Source organism: Muntiacus reevesi, chromosome 21 (assembly GCF_963930625.1).
Source record: "Muntiacus reevesi chromosome 21, mMunRee1.1, whole genome shotgun sequence".
Taxonomy (NCBI): domain Eukaryota; kingdom Metazoa; phylum Chordata; class Mammalia; order Artiodactyla; family Cervidae; genus Muntiacus; species Muntiacus reevesi.
The window spans coordinates 13930819-13949333 of NC_089269.1; the positions used below are offsets into that span (position 1 = coordinate 13930819).

At 36.5% G+C, this 18515-nt stretch overlaps 1 protein-coding gene across 2 annotated transcripts in view; it reads right to left on the reverse strand.

The window, feature by feature from the left end:
- Positions 1–18515, reverse strand: part of EPHA6 (EPH receptor A6) — a 923948-nt gene that overhangs the window by 222688 nt on the left and 682745 nt on the right. The gene's annotated exons all lie outside the window — the stretch shown is intronic.

The window sequence follows — 18515 nt, forward strand, 5'->3', positions numbered from 1 at the left end:
TGGTGTTGCAAAGAGCTGGACATGACAACTGAGCACATACACAAAAAATTATTGTTTTATTATTTCTGCAACACTGAAGAAGTGCTTTGGGGATAATATTTGAAAACTACAGAAATAGTATTTACTGCAATATCTAGCTTTAATGTTACCCATTGAGGCTAATGTTGAGGTAGGGTTGTTTTTTCTTTTTGTCTTTCCAGAATTGATTTGCCAAGATTCTAAATTGCAGTGTGTTTTTCTCATGTTTCTAAACAATTTTTTTGAGGTTTAAGGTTAATTGAAATATAACTGAAGCACCGTGTTATGTTAGTTTCAAGAGCACTACATAATAATTTGACACTTGCACATTCAGTATTATGAAATGATCACCATGATAAGTCCAGTAACAAAAGCTTTTTATATTACTGACTGTATTCATTATGCTGTATACTACACCTCTGTGAATTATTTACTATTTATTTTTATGCCTTAGCAGACCAATGCTTATTTTTTTTTTTTTTTATTTGACCACACAGCATATGGCCTATTAGCTCTCTAGCCAGGGATTGAACCCAAGACCTCTAAAGTGGAAACGTGGTGGCTTAACCACTGGACCGCCAGGGAGGTCCCTTACTTACTTTGTAACTGGAGATTAGCACCTTTTAATCTTCACTTATCTGCCTCTATCCTCCACCCCTTCCCTCTGGCAACCGTCCATTTCTTCTCTGCAACTGTGAATCCTATTTCATTTTGTTTTATTTCTCTTTAGATTCCACATATAAGTGAATCATATGGCATTTGTCTTTCTGTGTATGACTTATTTCACTGAGCATAATACCTTCTAGACCATTCGTGTTGTTACAAATGGTGATTTCAGTATTTAAATGTCTGGTTAATATTACATTGTATAGATAACATCTTTGTCCATTCATCTATCAATGGACACTTAAGTCATTGATCCATTTGGAGGGTTTTTCTGTTTTGTTTTGTTTTGGTATATGGTGTGTGACAGTAGTTCAGTTTGATTGTTTTGCATGTAGATGTCTAGTTTTTCTAACGCTATTTATAAAAGGAGTTGTCTTCTCCCCATTGTATATTCTCACCTTCTTTGTTATATATTAATTGACCATGCAAGTATGGGTTTATTTCTGGGCTCTCTATTCCAGTCCTTTGATCTATGTGTCTGTTTTCCCCCCAGTATTACACTGTTTTGATATTATGGCTTTGCAGTATAGCTTGGAATCAGAATGCCTGATACCTCCAACTTTGCTGATCTTTCTCAGGATCGCTTTGGCTCTTTGCAGACTTTTGTGGTTCCACACAAGTTTTAGAATTGTTTGTCCTAGTACTGTGAAAAATGTCATTGGTATTTTGATAGAGATTGCATTAAATCTGTAGATTGCCTTGGGTAACATGGGTATTTTAATAATATTAATTCTTCCAGTCTATGAGCATTATACATCTTTCCACGTGCTTGCATCATTTTTAAATTTTTTCATCAATTTCTGAAAATTTCAAGAATATATATTTTACCTCAAATTTTTTCTATTTTATTCTTTTTTAAAAATTTATTTTAAAAATTAATTGACTTTTTATATAAATATAATTAACCATATTACATTAGCTTCAGTTATACAATACAGTAATTAAACTTTTTACAGATTATATTCCATTTATAGCTACTATTAATATTGGCTGTATTCTCTGCACTGTTTAATATATCCTTGGAATTTATTTTAAACATAGTAGTTTGTACCCTACTAATACCTTGACTTTCCACTCTTGCCTTTCCCCACTGTAACCACGAGTTTGTTCTCTGTATCTGTGTCTATTTATTTTTCATTATGTTCACTAGTTTGTTTTATTTTTAGATTTCACATATAAGTGATACAGTGTTTGTCCTTCTTGGACTGACTCAGTTCATTAAGTCCATTCATATTGTTGCAAAAAGCAAAATTTCATTAAAAAAAAAATAACTGAGTAGTATTCCATTGTAGAAAACATGTCTTCTTTATCCATTCAACTGTTGATAGACACTTAGTTTGCTTCCATATCTTGATTATTATAAATAAAACTGCTATGAACATTGGGGCGCATGTTATCTTTTCAAATTAATGCTTTTTTTTCTTTTTGTTTGTAAATATACTTACCCAGGAGTGGTATTGCTAGATCATATGGTAGTTCGATTTTTAGCTTTCTGAGGAACCTCCATATTGTTTTCCATGGTGGCATCGCCAATTTACATTCCCAGTAACGGTGTACAAAGGTTCCTTTTTCTCCACATCCTTGACAACATTTGTTATTTGCAAGTCTTTTTGTGTGTGTGTGTGATTGATAGACATTCTGACAGGTGTGGGTTGGTATCTCATTGTGGTTTTATTTGCATTTTTGAAATGATTAACCATGTTGAGCATTTTTCCATGTGCCCATTGACCACCTGAATGTCTTCTTTGGAATAATGTCTATCCAGGTCTTCTCAAGACTGTTTTGGCTATTTTGAGTCTTTTGTGTTTCAATAACATACTTGAAAATTATTTGTGTTAGGGATTGCATTAAAACTACAGACCTCCTTGAGCAGCATGGGTATTTTGTCAATATTCTTCCATTCCAATAACACATTATATCTCTCCATTGGTGTCACCTTCAATTTTTTCATCAGTGTCTCACAGTCTTCTGAGTACATGTCTTTTACCTCCTTCAGTAGTTTTTTTAATTATTATTTTTGATGTGACTGTAAATGGAATTGCTTCATTAATTTCTCTTTTTGATAGTTCACTGCTAATGTATAAATGTGCAATATATTTCTGCATATTAATTTTGCATCCTGCAACTTTACTGAATTTACCAATGAGCTCCAGTACCTTTTCATGGCCTCTTTAGGATATTCTATACATGGTATCACATCACCTGCAAACAGTGACAGTTTTACTTCTTCCTTTTCAATTTGGTTTACTTTAATTTCTTTTACTCATCTGATTATTGTGGCTAGGACTTCTAATTCTATGTTGACTAATACTATGTTGAGTAAAATGTTAAGAATGGGCATCCTTATCTTGTTTCTGATCTTACAGGAAATGTTTTCAGCTTTTCAACTTTGAGTATAATGCTAGCTGTGGGTTTATTATAAATGACCTTTATTGTGTTGATGTATGTTCCTTCTATATTCATTTTCTGGAAAGCTTTTTATCATAAGTGGATGCTGAATATTTTCAAAAGTTTTTCTGCATCATTTTTCTGCATTTATTCTTCAGTTTATTAATATAATGCATCACAATGATTAAGGTGCAGATATTGAAAAGTCATTGCATCCCTGGGTTGAATCTCACTTGATCAGGATCCTTTTGATTTATTGTTGGATTTGGTTTGCTAATATTTTATTGAAGATTTTTGCATGTATTTTCATCAGTGATATTAACTTGAAAGTTTCTTTTTTGTGGTATCTTCTGTCTAGTTTTGAGATGAGGGTTGTGCTGATGAGTTTGGGATCATTTCTTCCTCTGCAAATTTTGGAACAATTTGAGAAAGACAGATGCTAACTCATCTCTAAATATTTGGTAGCATTCACCTGTGAAGCTAGCTGGTCCTAAACTTCTGCTTGTTGGAATTTTTAAAAATTATTATTACTGATTCAGTTTCACAACTTGTAATTGGTCTGTTCATATTTTCTATTACTTCTTGGTTCAGTCTTGGGAGATTAGTAGGGCTGGGTCATGAAGCAGCTGGTTATGGGACCCTGGAAGTCTTGGCCCATGGGTGAAAAGAGTGGAATCTAGGGGTGTGGCTGCAGGGCCTAGGGATCAGAGCTGCTGTTGGCTTGCTGGTGGATGGGCCCTGTTCTTCCCATAGCTGGCTTTGGGGACTGGGGTGTGCAAAGCTCACACTGGTCTGCTGATGGGGGGAATAGGTTCTGCCATGGCAGGCTGCAGGGCTATGGCTGTCCTGGGGCAGGTGTCTGCCAGCTAGCAGGTAGACCTGCACCCCAGAGTCTGACTGCAACAGCCCGGTGGGTCCTGGGTTTCACATCCTCACACTGGTATCGGTGTCAGGTCCTGGGCCCTCTGGTGGGCAGGACTATGTTCAGTGGGAGACTCGCTAAGATCAGCAAGAGGATCTGATCTCCATTCTTTTCAAATCACTGCTTTCTCCCTAGGTCCTGGAGCCTGTGACCTTTTGTGTACCTTTAAGAGTACAGTCTCTATTTCCACAGCTCTTTGAATCTCCTGAAAATAGACTCCACTGGACTTCAAAGCATTCACAGCCTAGTGTTCTGGGGGGTCCTTATTTCCTGGAGCAGGTCCCCCAGGCAGGGGAACCTGAGGCTGACTTGGACTCCTTGTTCCTTGGGGAGAACCTCTGCGATTGTAATTATTTCCATCTTGTAGGACATTATCTTTAGCATCATGCTTGCATTCCTTTTTTTTTTTTTTGCTTGCATTCCTTTTTGTGTGTCTATCTAACATAGATTTTCGGTTTGTGGTTACCTTGAGGTTCATATATAAAAACCTATAGATATCAGTCAGTTCAGTCACTCAGTTGTGTCTGACTCTCTGAGACCCTATGGACTTCAGCACAACAGGCTTCCCTGTCTATCACCAACTCCTGGAGCTTGTTCAAACTCATGTGCATCCAGTCGGTGATGCCATCCACCCATCTCATCCTCTGTTGTCCCCTTCTCCTACTGCCTTCAATCTTTCCCAGCATCAGGGTCTTTTCAAATGAGTCAGTTCTTTGCATCAGGTGGCCAAGGTATTGCAGCTTCAGAATCAGGCCTTCCAATGAATATTCAGGACTGATTTCCTTTAGGATGGACTCGTTGGATCTCCTTGCAGGCCAAGGGACTCTCAAGAGTCTTCTCCAACACCACAGTTCAAAAGCATCATTTCTTCACTGCTCAGACTTCTTTACGGTCCAACTCTCACATCCATACATGACTACTGGAAAAACCATAGCTTTGACTAGATGGACGTTTATCAGCAAATACCTCTGCTTTCTAATATGCTGTCTAGGTTGGTCATAGTTTTTCTTCCAAGGCGCAAGCATCTTTTAATTTCATGACTTCAGTCACCATCTACAATGATTTTGGAGCCCAAGAAAATAAAGTCTGTCACTGTTTTCATTGTTTTCCTATCTATTTGCCATGAAGTGATGGGACCAGATTCCATGACCTTTGTTTTTTACATACATATATACATACCTATATACCTACGTGATTATTTTAAGTGATGACCCTTTAAGGTTTAATGAATTCTGACTGCCATATATTTTTATATCCTCATCTATGCTTGATGGCTTTGACATCATATTTTACAACTTTTTGTTTTATCAGTTAACTACTTATTGTGGATAGAAATAATTTTACAACTTTTATTTTTTAACCTTCCTAATAACCTTATAAGTGGTCAATCTACTGGATATTTTCCTTTACCAATGAGCTTTATCCTTTTGCAATTTTCATATTTCCAGCTGTGGCCTTCTCTTTTCCATTTAGAGAAGTCACTTTAACATTTCCTGAAATAACTTTTAGCTTTTGCTTTCCTGTAAAACTCTTTATTTCTCCTCAAATCTGAATAATAGCCTGGCCAGGCAGAATATTCTTGGTTGAGGTTTTATCTTACACTACTTTAATATATGGGCTTCCCAGTTGGTGTGGTGGTAAAGAATCTGCCTGCCAATGCAAGAGACACAAGAGACAGGGGTTTGATTCTTGGGTTGGGAAAATCCTCTGGAGAAGGAAATGGTAACCCACTTCAGTATTCTTGTCTGGAAATTTCCATGGACAGAAGAGCCTGGCAAAGGGGTTGCAAGGAATTGGACACGACTGCATTCACTTTAATATATCTTGCCAGCAATAAACTTTACTGGCCTGCAAAGTTTCTGCTGCTAAGTCAGTTGATAGCCTCATGAGAGTTCTCTTATATGTAACCAGTATCTTTCCTCTTGCTCCTTTTAATATTCTCTCTTTATGTTTATTTTTTGCCATTTTAATTATAATGTATTTTGGTGTAGACCTAATTATATTCATTTTTTTGAGCTTCTTTGTGCTTCGCAACTTGGATGCCTATTCCCTTCCCCAGGTTAGAGATGTTTTCAGCTATTATCTCTTCAAATAAGTTCTCTGCCCATTCTCTCTTCCTTTTCCAGCTCCTATAATGAAAATTTTGGTATGCTTGAAAATTTCCCAGAGGCCCCTTAAATTATCCTTGCTTAAAACTTTTTTCCCTTGTTCAGCTTGGGTGATTTCCACTAATCTATCTTCCAGACTGCTGATTCATTTCTCTGTCTCATTTAAACTAGTTTATTTCTTCTAGCATATTTTAAAATTTCAGTTATTGTATTCTTTAGCTTTGCTTGGTTCTTTACATTTTATAACCTTTGTTGAAATTCTTACTGTGTTCATCCATTTTTCTGAAATCAATGAGCATCTTAAAGATCATTACTTTGAAGTCTTTATCAGGTAGGTTGAATGGATTAAAATTTGAATTAAAAAGGGATTTGCTCTATCCATATCAGTCTCTATCAAGTTTTTTTTTTTTTCCTTCAGCTTTCCTAGCCAGTACTCAACATTCTACTTAGTAAGAATACGTTCCTGTAATTAGACTAAAGTGTGGGCCTCCTTAGCAACTAAGAATTTCCCTTGTAGCTAAAATCTGGGAACTGTATCAAAGAACTGGTAGCATTATTTCAGTTTTAGCAATTGTTCCATTTGGGCCATCTTAGGAAAAACACTAATTTTAAGCTTTACAAATTGTATAATTAAAACTTTCATCACTGACAAATGCAGTCTTCCACTTTTTGTGTGTGTGTGTGTCTTTTTTACTTAGAGGTACTTATGTGAAGTAGTTTCTGAGTCCGTTACCAATGGCTTGTATGACTAGAAATACTGTCTCATTGAGGCAGAAAATATTGGAACGCCAGAGTTGACATAAGGAAGGCTTTTGTTTTTGTTTTAGTAAATTTATTTAGCTATCATGTAAGAAATAATTATATTAATTTTAAATCCTCTTTTAGGGAAGTAATTAGCTTCTCCTTTTCCTGGAACAAATTCAGAAATTCTGCTAGGCTTCACTCTTAAATCTTCCTATTTTTAAGCAGCCCCTCTTTTTTTTAAGTTTTCTCCAGCCCCCTTATACTTTATATCCAGAGTTGCTTTCCCTAGGGAGTATCCTGGAATTTGTTGCAGTGAGATTTAATCTATATGAAAGAAATCATTAAATCACAGAAACTCTAGCTAATGGAAGACATTTTTTCATACTTCATTCAGGGTAATGGAATACTTCGGTAATTAGGTGTATGAAATAGTAACAAAGTCACAAAGGTGCTATAGCTTTTTGTATTTATGGATTTTTGTACCAAACACAATAGCGTGTCCCATATAATATATGGCTGTACCAAAATGAAAATTGACCTTATTTCAAAAGAATCATGCCATTAATGTTTAGGGGAAAGGTCAATGCATTATTTTCAGGCCTAAGAATCCTAAAACAGTCATTGCATTTGAATGAAAATGATAAAAAAAAAATCACTGATGTCTTTGGCTGACATTTGTGAGGAGTGGAAAATGAATAAATTCACTCACAGTGATTGATGTAACCTAATAAAAATGTCAATAAATTCACATCATTCTGTGGCTATATCTCAATCACCAGTGGCTACGTTATGCCTACTTTTATTTCTCAGGCTGAGGAAATACACTACTGTATTTCTTAACCCATTCCAAAGTTAAGATTGAGTGTTATAACATATAAGATATAGATCAGGTAATGTGGCCCTACTTTGAAGTTGATTCTAGAATAGTAGAAAAAGACATGTTCCTAAATAACTATAATGTAATATATATATATATATATACAGTGAAAATTTAATAGGAGAAAAACAACTAAAATATGATGACTGTTCAGAAGGAAAAACTGCCAAAGTACACAGAAACACAATTATGAGAAAAGCCACCAATTTTATATAAATATAACTGACATTAGTGAGAGTTCAAATTTAGAACTGGGCTTGAAGTCCTTGAAAAATTAGGTTCCTTCTTTGCTTTCTTCCCTCCTTCTTTTTATTCCACCCCTATCCTTTGCTTCCTTTTCCTCCTTTCTCACAATATTCCTTCATCCATAAGTACATGTGTACTAAGTTGCTTTAGTCATGTCCAGCTCTTTGTGACCCTATGGACAGTAGCCCACCAGGCTCCTCTATGGGATTTCCCAGGCAAGAATACTGGAGTGGGTTGCCATTTCCTTCTCCAGGGGATCCTCCCAACCGAGGGATCAAACCCTCGTCTCTTATGTCTCTTGCACTTGCAGGCAGGTTCTTTACAACTAGCACCACCTGGGGGTGTACCTAGTATTTCCTGTGTGCTCAGTACCATGTTAGGCACCACAATAAATAAAATTATGGCTATCCTCAGGAGACTATCGACTCCCCAACCCCCCATTCCAATATAACATAGGATTTCCCCCTCTATCTAAAAGTAATTTAAAATATATATTGGGGGTATTTATTGGAGGTTTGGCAAGAGGGAGTTTGAGAGGAGAGTTTAAACTAGGATAGAACATTAAGAGGAGAATATGGAGTGGCCAGTACACTTCGTTTAATCCTTTATTAACAGTAAATTAAGAGCTATCAGAAAGCAAATGAATGGCATGATAGTTTTGCTCTACTGAGGGGCAGTGGCTGGGGTGCCGGAGCCCTGACCAGGGTTGTAGGAAGGAAGTGTGAAGGTAAGAGGGTGCACTGGGAGGACCCACAGGAGTCAGGTGGAGAGGGAGGTGGGAGGGGGGATCGGGATGGGGAATACGTGTAACTCAATGGCTGATTCGTGTCAATGTATGACAAAACCCACTGAAATGCTGTGAAGTAATTGGCCTCCAACTAATAAAATAAAATTTAAAAAAAAAAAAATAAAAAATAAAAAAAAAAAAAAAAAGAGGGAACCCCAACAGGGACAGAAGACTGCACGGATGCCTTGCTGCAGCCAACAGACCGGTGGGAGTGTCCCAGAAAAAACTCAGGTCATTGCCAGATGGTGCAGAGGGCCTAACGCTATGGTGTAAGAGTTAAAACAAACTTCAGGCCCATACATATAAAAGTAATTATAGCATAACATGTTAAGTGTGATACAGATATCTACCGGTAAAAAGATGAAGAAAAGAAGTTTCATACAAGCTGAGTCATCCTGCATAAGTCAGGCTTGCTGGCTGAGTTAGGAGTGATGATGGTGGGGGAAAAAGAAGTATTTCCAAGAAGAAGGCCAAGTATGATAAAACATGGGCTCAATCAATGATCCACTGAAAGAGTCATTTGAATATTTCATTTGAAATATGAATCAAATAGTGATTTACTGTTAACGGAATATAAACTAAGAGGTAGAGAGGCAGGAGATAAAAGGAATGCTGAGTGGAAGTCAGTTGTTCAAAACCTTGAATTTCTATATTCAGGGGCATGAATTTTGTCCCGTGGGTGAAGGAAAGCCCTTGAAGGATTTTAAGCAAAGAAAGAAAGTTAAAAATGAGGCAAAAAAGGTTTTGTATCTAAAAAATATAACAATTCAACAAATGGTGCTGAAATTATCCATATGCAAAAAAACAAAAATACAAAAGAAGAATCTTGGCCCATATGTCACACTTTATGTAAAAATTAACTCAAAATGGATCTTAGATCCCTATGTAAATCTTCTGAGAATGTGTTAGTCACTCAGTTGTGTCTGACTCTTTGCGACTGCATGGACTGTGGCCCAGCAGGCTCATCTGCCCAAGGAATTCTCCAGGCCAGAATACTGGAGTGGGTTGCCATTGCCTTCTCCAGGAGATCTTCCTGACCCAGGGATCAAACCCAGGTCTCCTGCATGAGAAGGCAGATGATTTACCATCTGAGCCACCAGGGAAGCTCATGTAAAACTTCTAGAAGTTAACAAAAGAGAAAGTCTTTGTGACCGTGGTCAAAATAGTTTTTTGACATCACACCACAAAGCACAATCCGTAAAAGAAAAGGAATAATGAATCAAACTTTATCAAAATAAAACAACAGTTACTCTGTTAAAGACAATGTTCATTGAATGGAAAAACAAGTTAAAAACTGGAAAAATATCTACAAATCAAATTTTTTTTTACAAATCAAATTTTAAACACATATTTTAGACAAAGAACTGTATCCAAAAATATATATTAAAAAAAAAAAACATTTAGAACTCAACATTAAGAAAAAACAACCCAATGAGAGAATATGGGTAAAAATCTGAAAACATACTTCACCAAAGAAGATATATAGATAGTGAAGAAACATATGGAAAGCTGATCAAATTCAATAGTCATAGGGATATGCAAATTAAAGTCACAGTAAGACACCAATATATACTCACTAAGATGGCTAATTAAAAAAAAAGTATCAAGTGTTGCTGATGATGCAGAGTAACAGAAACTCTCATAATTACTAGTGGGATGTAAAATGGTACATCAGGTTTAGAAAACAGTTTGGCAGTTTCTTAAAAAATTAAACATATATTTATCATTTGATTTGGTCATCCCGCACCTAGGTATTTCTTTAAGATAAACAAAAATATGTGCTTACAAAGAGACTTGTACATGAGTGTTTAGAGCAGTTTTATAAATAATCATCCAGACTGGAAACAACCCAGATGTCCTTCAGCCACTGAATGCAGAACCAAACGATGATACACCACACAAAGGAATATTGTTCAGCAACAATAAAGGCATGACTCTCAAGTACATTCTCCTAAGAGAAAGAAGCCAGCTCTGAAAGGCCTCCTGTATAATTCCATTTAAAGAACATTCTTTAAAGAACATTTAAAGTACAGTTCTTCCTTAAAGAAGTGTTCTGATTAATACAGAAGGAAAGAAAGTAGAAACATCACCATTAAAAATAGAACAGTAGCAATTGTTGCAGGCAAGGTTGACTATGAATGCTAAAACTAATGGGAAAAAGTTTGAGGAAAAACAGGATATTTGCATAGTTGAAAAGATCTCCTGAATATACACTGACTACAAAAAGGGAAAAGTAACTTTTCAGTGGAGCAATCAAGATGACACCACCTTAACCATGTGACTCATGTTAACATCCCCAGGAATAAAGTATGTGGACATCATGTAACCTCCTCGATACCATGCATTAAAGAGGGTATGTGACTTTTGTTATATTGCTGCAAAAATGCATAGCCACAAACTGAATAATGAAAAAGCAATGGCCACACCCAAACTAATGGACATTTTACAAAATCACTAATGAGTACTCTTGCAAAGTGTCAAGGTCAGGAAAGACAAGCGAAGACTGAAGAAGTGCACAGATTAAACACAGACTGGACTGAGATGTGATAACTCATGAAATTTGGGACCCTGGATGAAGTCTTAGAAGAGAAAAAGGACACTAGTGGAAAAGCTAGTAAAATATGAATCAAAGTCTATAGCTAAGTAAAAAGTACTGTACAGATGTTTGTTTCTTGGTTTTGATAACAGTCCTATGATTATGTAAAATACATCAGGGGAATCTAAATAAAAGTTATATGGGAACTATATTATTTGAATAACTTTTTCTGTAAGTCTGAAATTGTATCAAGATGCAGAGTTAAGAAAAGTTACATTATTATATTCCCACAAAAACAAAATAAGCATTAAAAATATTCATCAAAGGATTAAATAAGGGCTTTGCCAGATTTCCATTCATTAATTTCAGAGATAACTTTTTAAAATTAGAAGTCGCATATACAAGGGGCCTATCATTTTCAGTGATTATGTTTTCTACTGGTCTTTATTCACTCTTACATAAGACCATCAGGAACTCGGTGAAAAAGCCCCCAAGTAACGAGTGGTTACTTTACCTTGCAGACTGGAAAGTAGGTTCTCATTCTCCTGAATTTATGGATGCAAATTAGTACCTATGACATGGGTTTATCTATAGTTCTTCTCACATTAGGAGCCATCAAACTCTTTACCAGAACAAACTGTATCATAAATTATTTGGAAAGAACTTTCATTTTTGAAAATGAGTACGATTTCACCCTCTAGGTGGCTCTATTCAATGTTATTTAGATGCTTTAAAAGGCAACATTATGTAAGCATGGAGTTTATTTATATTCTCTTTTCTAGTTCTTCCAGTGTTTTCTTCAAGCTGAGCAACCTGTTACTAGAATTTTTAAGCTGATACTTCTTACTATACTCTACCCAATAATTAGCAGGCTGGTTTAGGAGAGGGAAAGAACCACAGAAAGGAGACTGTATGTTTGTAGATCTAGGGAAGCGATTAGAGTGAATGACCTTGCGAAAACTCAGACACTTAAACACTGAAGAGACAAGGATAAACTCCTTCTGAATACCGAAGAAGTTTATCCTGTCTTGTAAAGAGGGGACAGACACTCTGGCAGAAAGAAAATAAGCTGGTGATCCCAATTAGCCCCAGTGCAGCTTGAACAGTGTGATGCACAGGGCCACCAGACTATGTCAGTTTGTTACTGTTTGCTATAGTCAACACTTGGCTCATTTTCTGTTTTGCAATATGTATACATTACAATTCCAAATGTCAAATACTTTGCAGTAAATCTCCTGAGATTCCAAGAGACTCTAGAAACTGTATAAGAATAATCCATCACTATTTTAAGTAAATAGTCAATATTAAGGGTGTTAGGAGAGGAGAGAAAATACAGACAATCTCAATTTATTCTTTTTGTGGTCTCTCATCTTTCTTTTTTCCTTGGGTTGTATCTCTTCCCATTTTCATGCTATCAACTTTTTTTTTTTTTTTCTGCTTTATCACTAGGGTTCTTTGAGGCTGTGGCTTCTGTCCTACTCTCCAGGTTCTTCTGTGCCCTTGTGTGTGTATTAGTCACTCAGGCCTGTCCAACTCCTTGCGACCCCAGGGACTGTAGCCTGCCAGGCTCCTCTGTCCATGGGATTTTCCGGGCAAGAATACTGGAGTGGGTTGCCATTTTGTGCCCTCACTGCCCATCATTTGTACCTGCATACCAGAATCCCACCAAGGCTTCAGAGACTTCCTGGAGGTCTTCAAACATCCAAGACATTTTCAACTTATCATTTCCCAATTGTAGTTCATTGTTTCCAAGCTTACTTTAGTAATCCAAGTGCCTTTTTCATTTGGGTTACTATACTAGCCTCCTTACTGTTTCACCTGCCTCTAGTTTTTCTTTCAATATATAGTCTGTACCGTTATCACTTTGCTCCAGCTGTTTTCGATGCTCCCCCAATACACCACATGCTTTCTTACCCCAAGAGTTTAGAACTTACTCTTTCCCCTGCCTAGGATACTCTCCTAGAAGACCAAACCCTAGCATAGCTTGCTCCTTCAGTTCACTCAGGTTTTTTCTCTTTATCTAAAGTAATGAAACTGGGTTATTTGCAGTGATGTGGTTGAAACCAGAGTCTGTACTACACAGTGAAGTCAGAAAGAGAAAAACAAATATCATATATTAATTCATAAATGTGGAATCTAGAAAAATGGTACAGAAGAACCTATTTCCAAGGCAGGAATAGGGATGCAGATGTAGAGAATGGACTTGCAGATGCCATGGGGGGAAGGGGAATGTGGGACAAACTGGGAAACGAAGACTGACACATATATATACTAGTGTCTGTAGAAGAGTTAGGTAGTGGGAACCTGCTATAATGCACAGGAAACTCGGCTCTGTGCTGTGGTGACCTCAGTGGGTGGGAGGGAGGTCCAAGAGGGAGGGTGTATATGTGTACCTATAGCAGATTCACTTCATTGTACAGCAGAGACCACCAGAGCATTGTAAAGCAACTATATACTCCAATAAAAGATGATATTGACATGTTTAGATTCCTTTTTGTTTCCTCCAGCTGGTTAAAGCTCTTTTGCACTACTCTATTATCAGTGACTAGAAGAGTTGGCACCCAAGCAATATTCTCTGAATAAAATAATGAATAAGTTAATGAATAATTGTATCCAAAATAGCACATGCCACACAGTACTGGGAAATAGCGGCCGACTTGTCCATTGCTCCCAGTGGACTGAAGCCAACAGATGAGCTTCTCAAGAGTACTGAGACCTTTTTGCTCCGTCTCTAGGTTTTAATCAGCAATTGTCTCTGACAACTTGGTGGTGCTCAGTAAACGTGTCTTTGAAAACAAAACAAAGTAAAACAAAACTCTTCACCTCACTGAGCTAGCTGAGTAGTTGAATTTCACAAAAATGCCTAATTTCTTTCATTAGAATCAGTTTCACAGAATATTTTACTCCCTTCAACATATATTCCATATATCCAAACCTTGATTTTGCTTCTAGCAAAAATCTTACCTATACTTTTCTACCTTATAGATTCTAAGATAAACACTTTATTAAAGGCACTTTTTGTTTCTTCCTGATCAGCAATACCAGCCTGATGTTATAATAAAGTTGGAGGTGAGGTGGTAACTTATTACTGTCACAAGCTTTCCTTAGGAACATCTCATGAGTCTTCTTTTGGCAAAGGAATGAAACACAAAAATTTTAGGGTTAGATATGACCTTTCTTGTTCTGTAGTCCAATCTGCATTTTTGAATCTTTTATGCAGAGGAAAATACTGAGGCCTAAAGGTATTGAGTAACTTGTACAAGACCCTGTGTCTGGTAGCAGAATATACAAGGCTGAGAGGTAGCTATCATATTGGGCAACAGTCATAGTCAAAATCTTGGAGAATATATTATTTGACAAGTAAAATGCAATTTTGGGAGCAGAGAAGCAGTTTTTGTGTATTTACTGTCTATTTGACTACCTTGAATCTACTCTCTGATTTAGCATCCATGTGGACCCATCAAAACTACTTGGAAGGAACCTACTCAGTTGGTAAAGAATCTGCCTGCAGTGAAGGAGACCCAGGGTTTGATCCCAGGGTTGGGAAGGAGACCGAAGGTTCGATCCCAGGGTCGGGAAGGTCCCCTGAAGAAGGAAATTGCAAACCACTCCAGCATCCTTGCCTGGAGAATCCCATGGACAGAGGAGCCTGGCTGGCTATACAGTCCATGGGGTTGCAAGAGTCAGACATGACTTAGTGACTAAACCACCACCACCACAATTTTCTGGAATGTTTAAATATGGTTTGTGGAGGCCCAGTACTTTGTGTTATAGTTTCTATGCTGTTTCAGAGTCTGTAGCAACATCCTATGATGAAATAAATTTACATTTGGGAATCTGCTTGATGTGTTGATTGACTTCTATTATTCCTCACTGGATTTATGATTTAATTGAGATACAGTTCATACATTTACATTTAGTTGTTACCTAACCTGGGAGTTAGGTGCTTTATTCTCTCTCCTTTTGGTTTTCCATATCATCATGAATTCAAATGGAAGGCCCAGTCATTTGAAGAGTGATTATTTAACCACAATTCTTATCTTTTTATAGAAGGGTAGAACTTTCTCTTTTGGATATATAGTTAATGACATTGGTGTATCCATCACCTGTTATAAATTGTTACTATCCATGGTACTAATAGCTATAAGTCTGTGCTCTAACTGATGGCTTCCATTTGCTTCTTGGAGAAAAAGTATATGCTAAGCGTATGATTTAACTGGATTAAACTCTTTTTATATTAGTTGCATCTTAGCAGGTTAAGAAATTGTGATGTGTATCGAACAAATAGGTTCAACTCTTATCAGGCACACTTCTTTATGTAATACAGCTTTTAATCATTTAACTTTGAAGTATAAAAGTAGTTATATGTACAAGTACGAAACAGCAAAAGTGTTCCCAAGAACTTTATAATATGTATCCCTCAGTAATAAAGCTTAATATAAGATAAAAATTATGCATATTAAGAATTTATAAAAGGATCTGATGAAGATTTTGACTGTAATTTTGTATTACTTTCAACTGAGAGTCTGTGCATTATTTCTCAGAACCCCAGGACACTCTAATAACATGACCATATAAACCTATACTGAATCGTTATCTTTGTCAGTATTATCTTTTATGCAATTGGTAGTCTTTAGGGAACATTAATTGCTAGCTATCTCTTAGCTACTTAAGGGCAATCTTGGAACAATTACCATGTATTTATGGGAATGATGCATTTATTTATTTATTGTCTTTCTCCTAAAAATCCCATAGCATTTGAGTCAAGGAGATAATAGTATAAACATGCCCACTTATCTCTGAGGCAATTAATCCTTTCTGCATCTCCACTATCCACCTCAGCATCACCATACTACGACAGACCCACATAGGGTATCATGCTAATAAGTGAAAATTACAATGATTATTGCCACTCAAAAGCCTATTGAATCTATCCTTTCTCAATTAGTCTTTCTTTTCTTAACTTATCTCTCTTTATCTTTTTCTTGATATGAAATAAGGACCTTCACTTAGAAATCATACAAATTAGGCTAAGTAAAGGTCACCGATCTTAACTTTATACAAGATTGTTAGAGGTGTAAAGCAATCACTGGGCTAATTGCTTTGATGTTTTTGTGAAATAAACTGATTATTTCAAACTAGCAGACAAGTGCCTTAAATTATCTTATTAAACCTATTCAGTTGATTTAGAATAAGATTCCTACTTCATAAGACCAAATCATATATAATATTATACTGGTAGATAATAAAACATATAGGAATACATGAATAATTCACAGATTGTGATTTATCATAGGTAAAAATAAATATCTGGTCTTTAAATTTATTGTGGGCACTTATTTCCAGATATAAATACTCAAAAATACTCATATGAGGACTTCAACAGCATACTTAAATTATTTTAAATGCTTTGCAAAGATTCGAAACCAACTTCAAAATCATCTCTTTTCTTCTAGAGAGAGATAGAAAACAGAAGGAATGACTTGAAATGTTCATGCTAAATTAATGCAAGGAAGTCAGAAAACATAAAAGAAATAATTAACATGCTGTTTCCTCTCTTTCAGATTAGTATTTTTGCTAGGTTTTGTGGTATATCTGGATCTCTCCAAATTTGACAAAATAAGAGAAGATTTATTCCACTTACCAGAATATTTTCCCTATTTTTAAAGAGTACTGTGTTATTTTATTCAGATTGTCAATAATTTAATGCTATTTAATTCAGATAAGACAAAGTGTAATAGTCTGACTTACTCCCTGTGATATAGCAAATAAAAAGTTATCACAGGGAGTAAGTCAGACTATTACACTTTGTCCTATCTGAATTAAATAGCATTAAATTATTGACAGTCTGAGTAAAATAGCACAGTACTCTTTAAAAATAGGGAAAATATTTTGGTAAGAGGAATAATGTAAATCCATGGCTAATTCATGTCAATGTATGACAAAAACCACTACAATATTGTCAAGCAATTAGCCTCCAACTAATAAAAATAAATGAATTAAAAAAAAAAAGCAAAGAAACAAAAAATGCCACAAGTCTGTATGACAGACCTCAATTTGAGTATCAGCCATGCCACTTACTATGATTTAGAGGTCTTCATGTGGGTTAATTAACCTGTCTGAGCTTCAATGGGTATGCATGAGAGTTGCCATGGAAATGCAATGGTAAACTATATTACCAATAATGTGGTGGTTTAGTCGCTAGGTCCTGTCCCACTCTGGTGACCCCATGGACTGTAGCCTGCCAGGTTCCTCTGTCCATGGGGTTTCCCAGGCAAGAATACTGGAGTGGGTTGCCATTTCCTTCTCCAGGGGGTCAGCTACCATTTAATGTGGCTTACTGTGAGTTACACACTATATAAATGTTTTATAGATTTAAAAATTAATCTTTATAGCATCCTTGTTGGGTAGGAGCCATTTTGGTCCCATTTTACAGATGTGAAAGTAAACAATAGAGATGTTAAATCATCTACTTAAAACTGTACAAATCTTCGGTGGCAGGAGTGGAATTCTAACTGGTGTTTAGTTTGGTTATATATTGCTGTGTAAAAAACTATACAAAATGAGCAACTTAAAACAGCCTTGTTATTAACTCTCATGATTTTATGGGTTTACTGGACTGAACTGGATGGTTCCTTTGCTCCACAAAATATTAGCTGCAGCTGAAGCCATTGGGGGTGGTAGTAGGGACTGTAACGTCTGAGATGTTTCTTCACAAACCTGCCACTCAGTATTGACTATCTGCTGGGAGCTCTTATGGCGCTCTTGTGACTAAAATGCCTCAGTATTGACTCTTCTTTGCAGTATACTGCATGTGGCCCCTCCGTATGGACTGGCTTTGCTTAGCACTTGAGGCTGAGTCACGTGTCAGAGTGTTTCCAAAGGACAAGTTCCACTGTACAAATATGTAAGATGCTTCCACTTTCATCACACTTGATAACGTACCACAGGCCAAGGCTAGTCACATGAACAAGCCCAGAATCAATTTGGAAGACAACAATACAAGGGCATGAAGACTGGAAGGTTCTACTAAGGCCACTAGGTTTACAGCCCATGGCAACAGTTGACATCAAAAGCACTCTTTAGTGTCCTCCAAGCTACCATGGCTATCAGTAATCTGCTCTCCTTGGGTAGCATGTTAGCTAATGCCTGTGAGAAGGACTTTGGAGTTCCAGGCACAATTACATGTTTTTAGTAAGCATTTACACCTTTCTTCCTCCAAA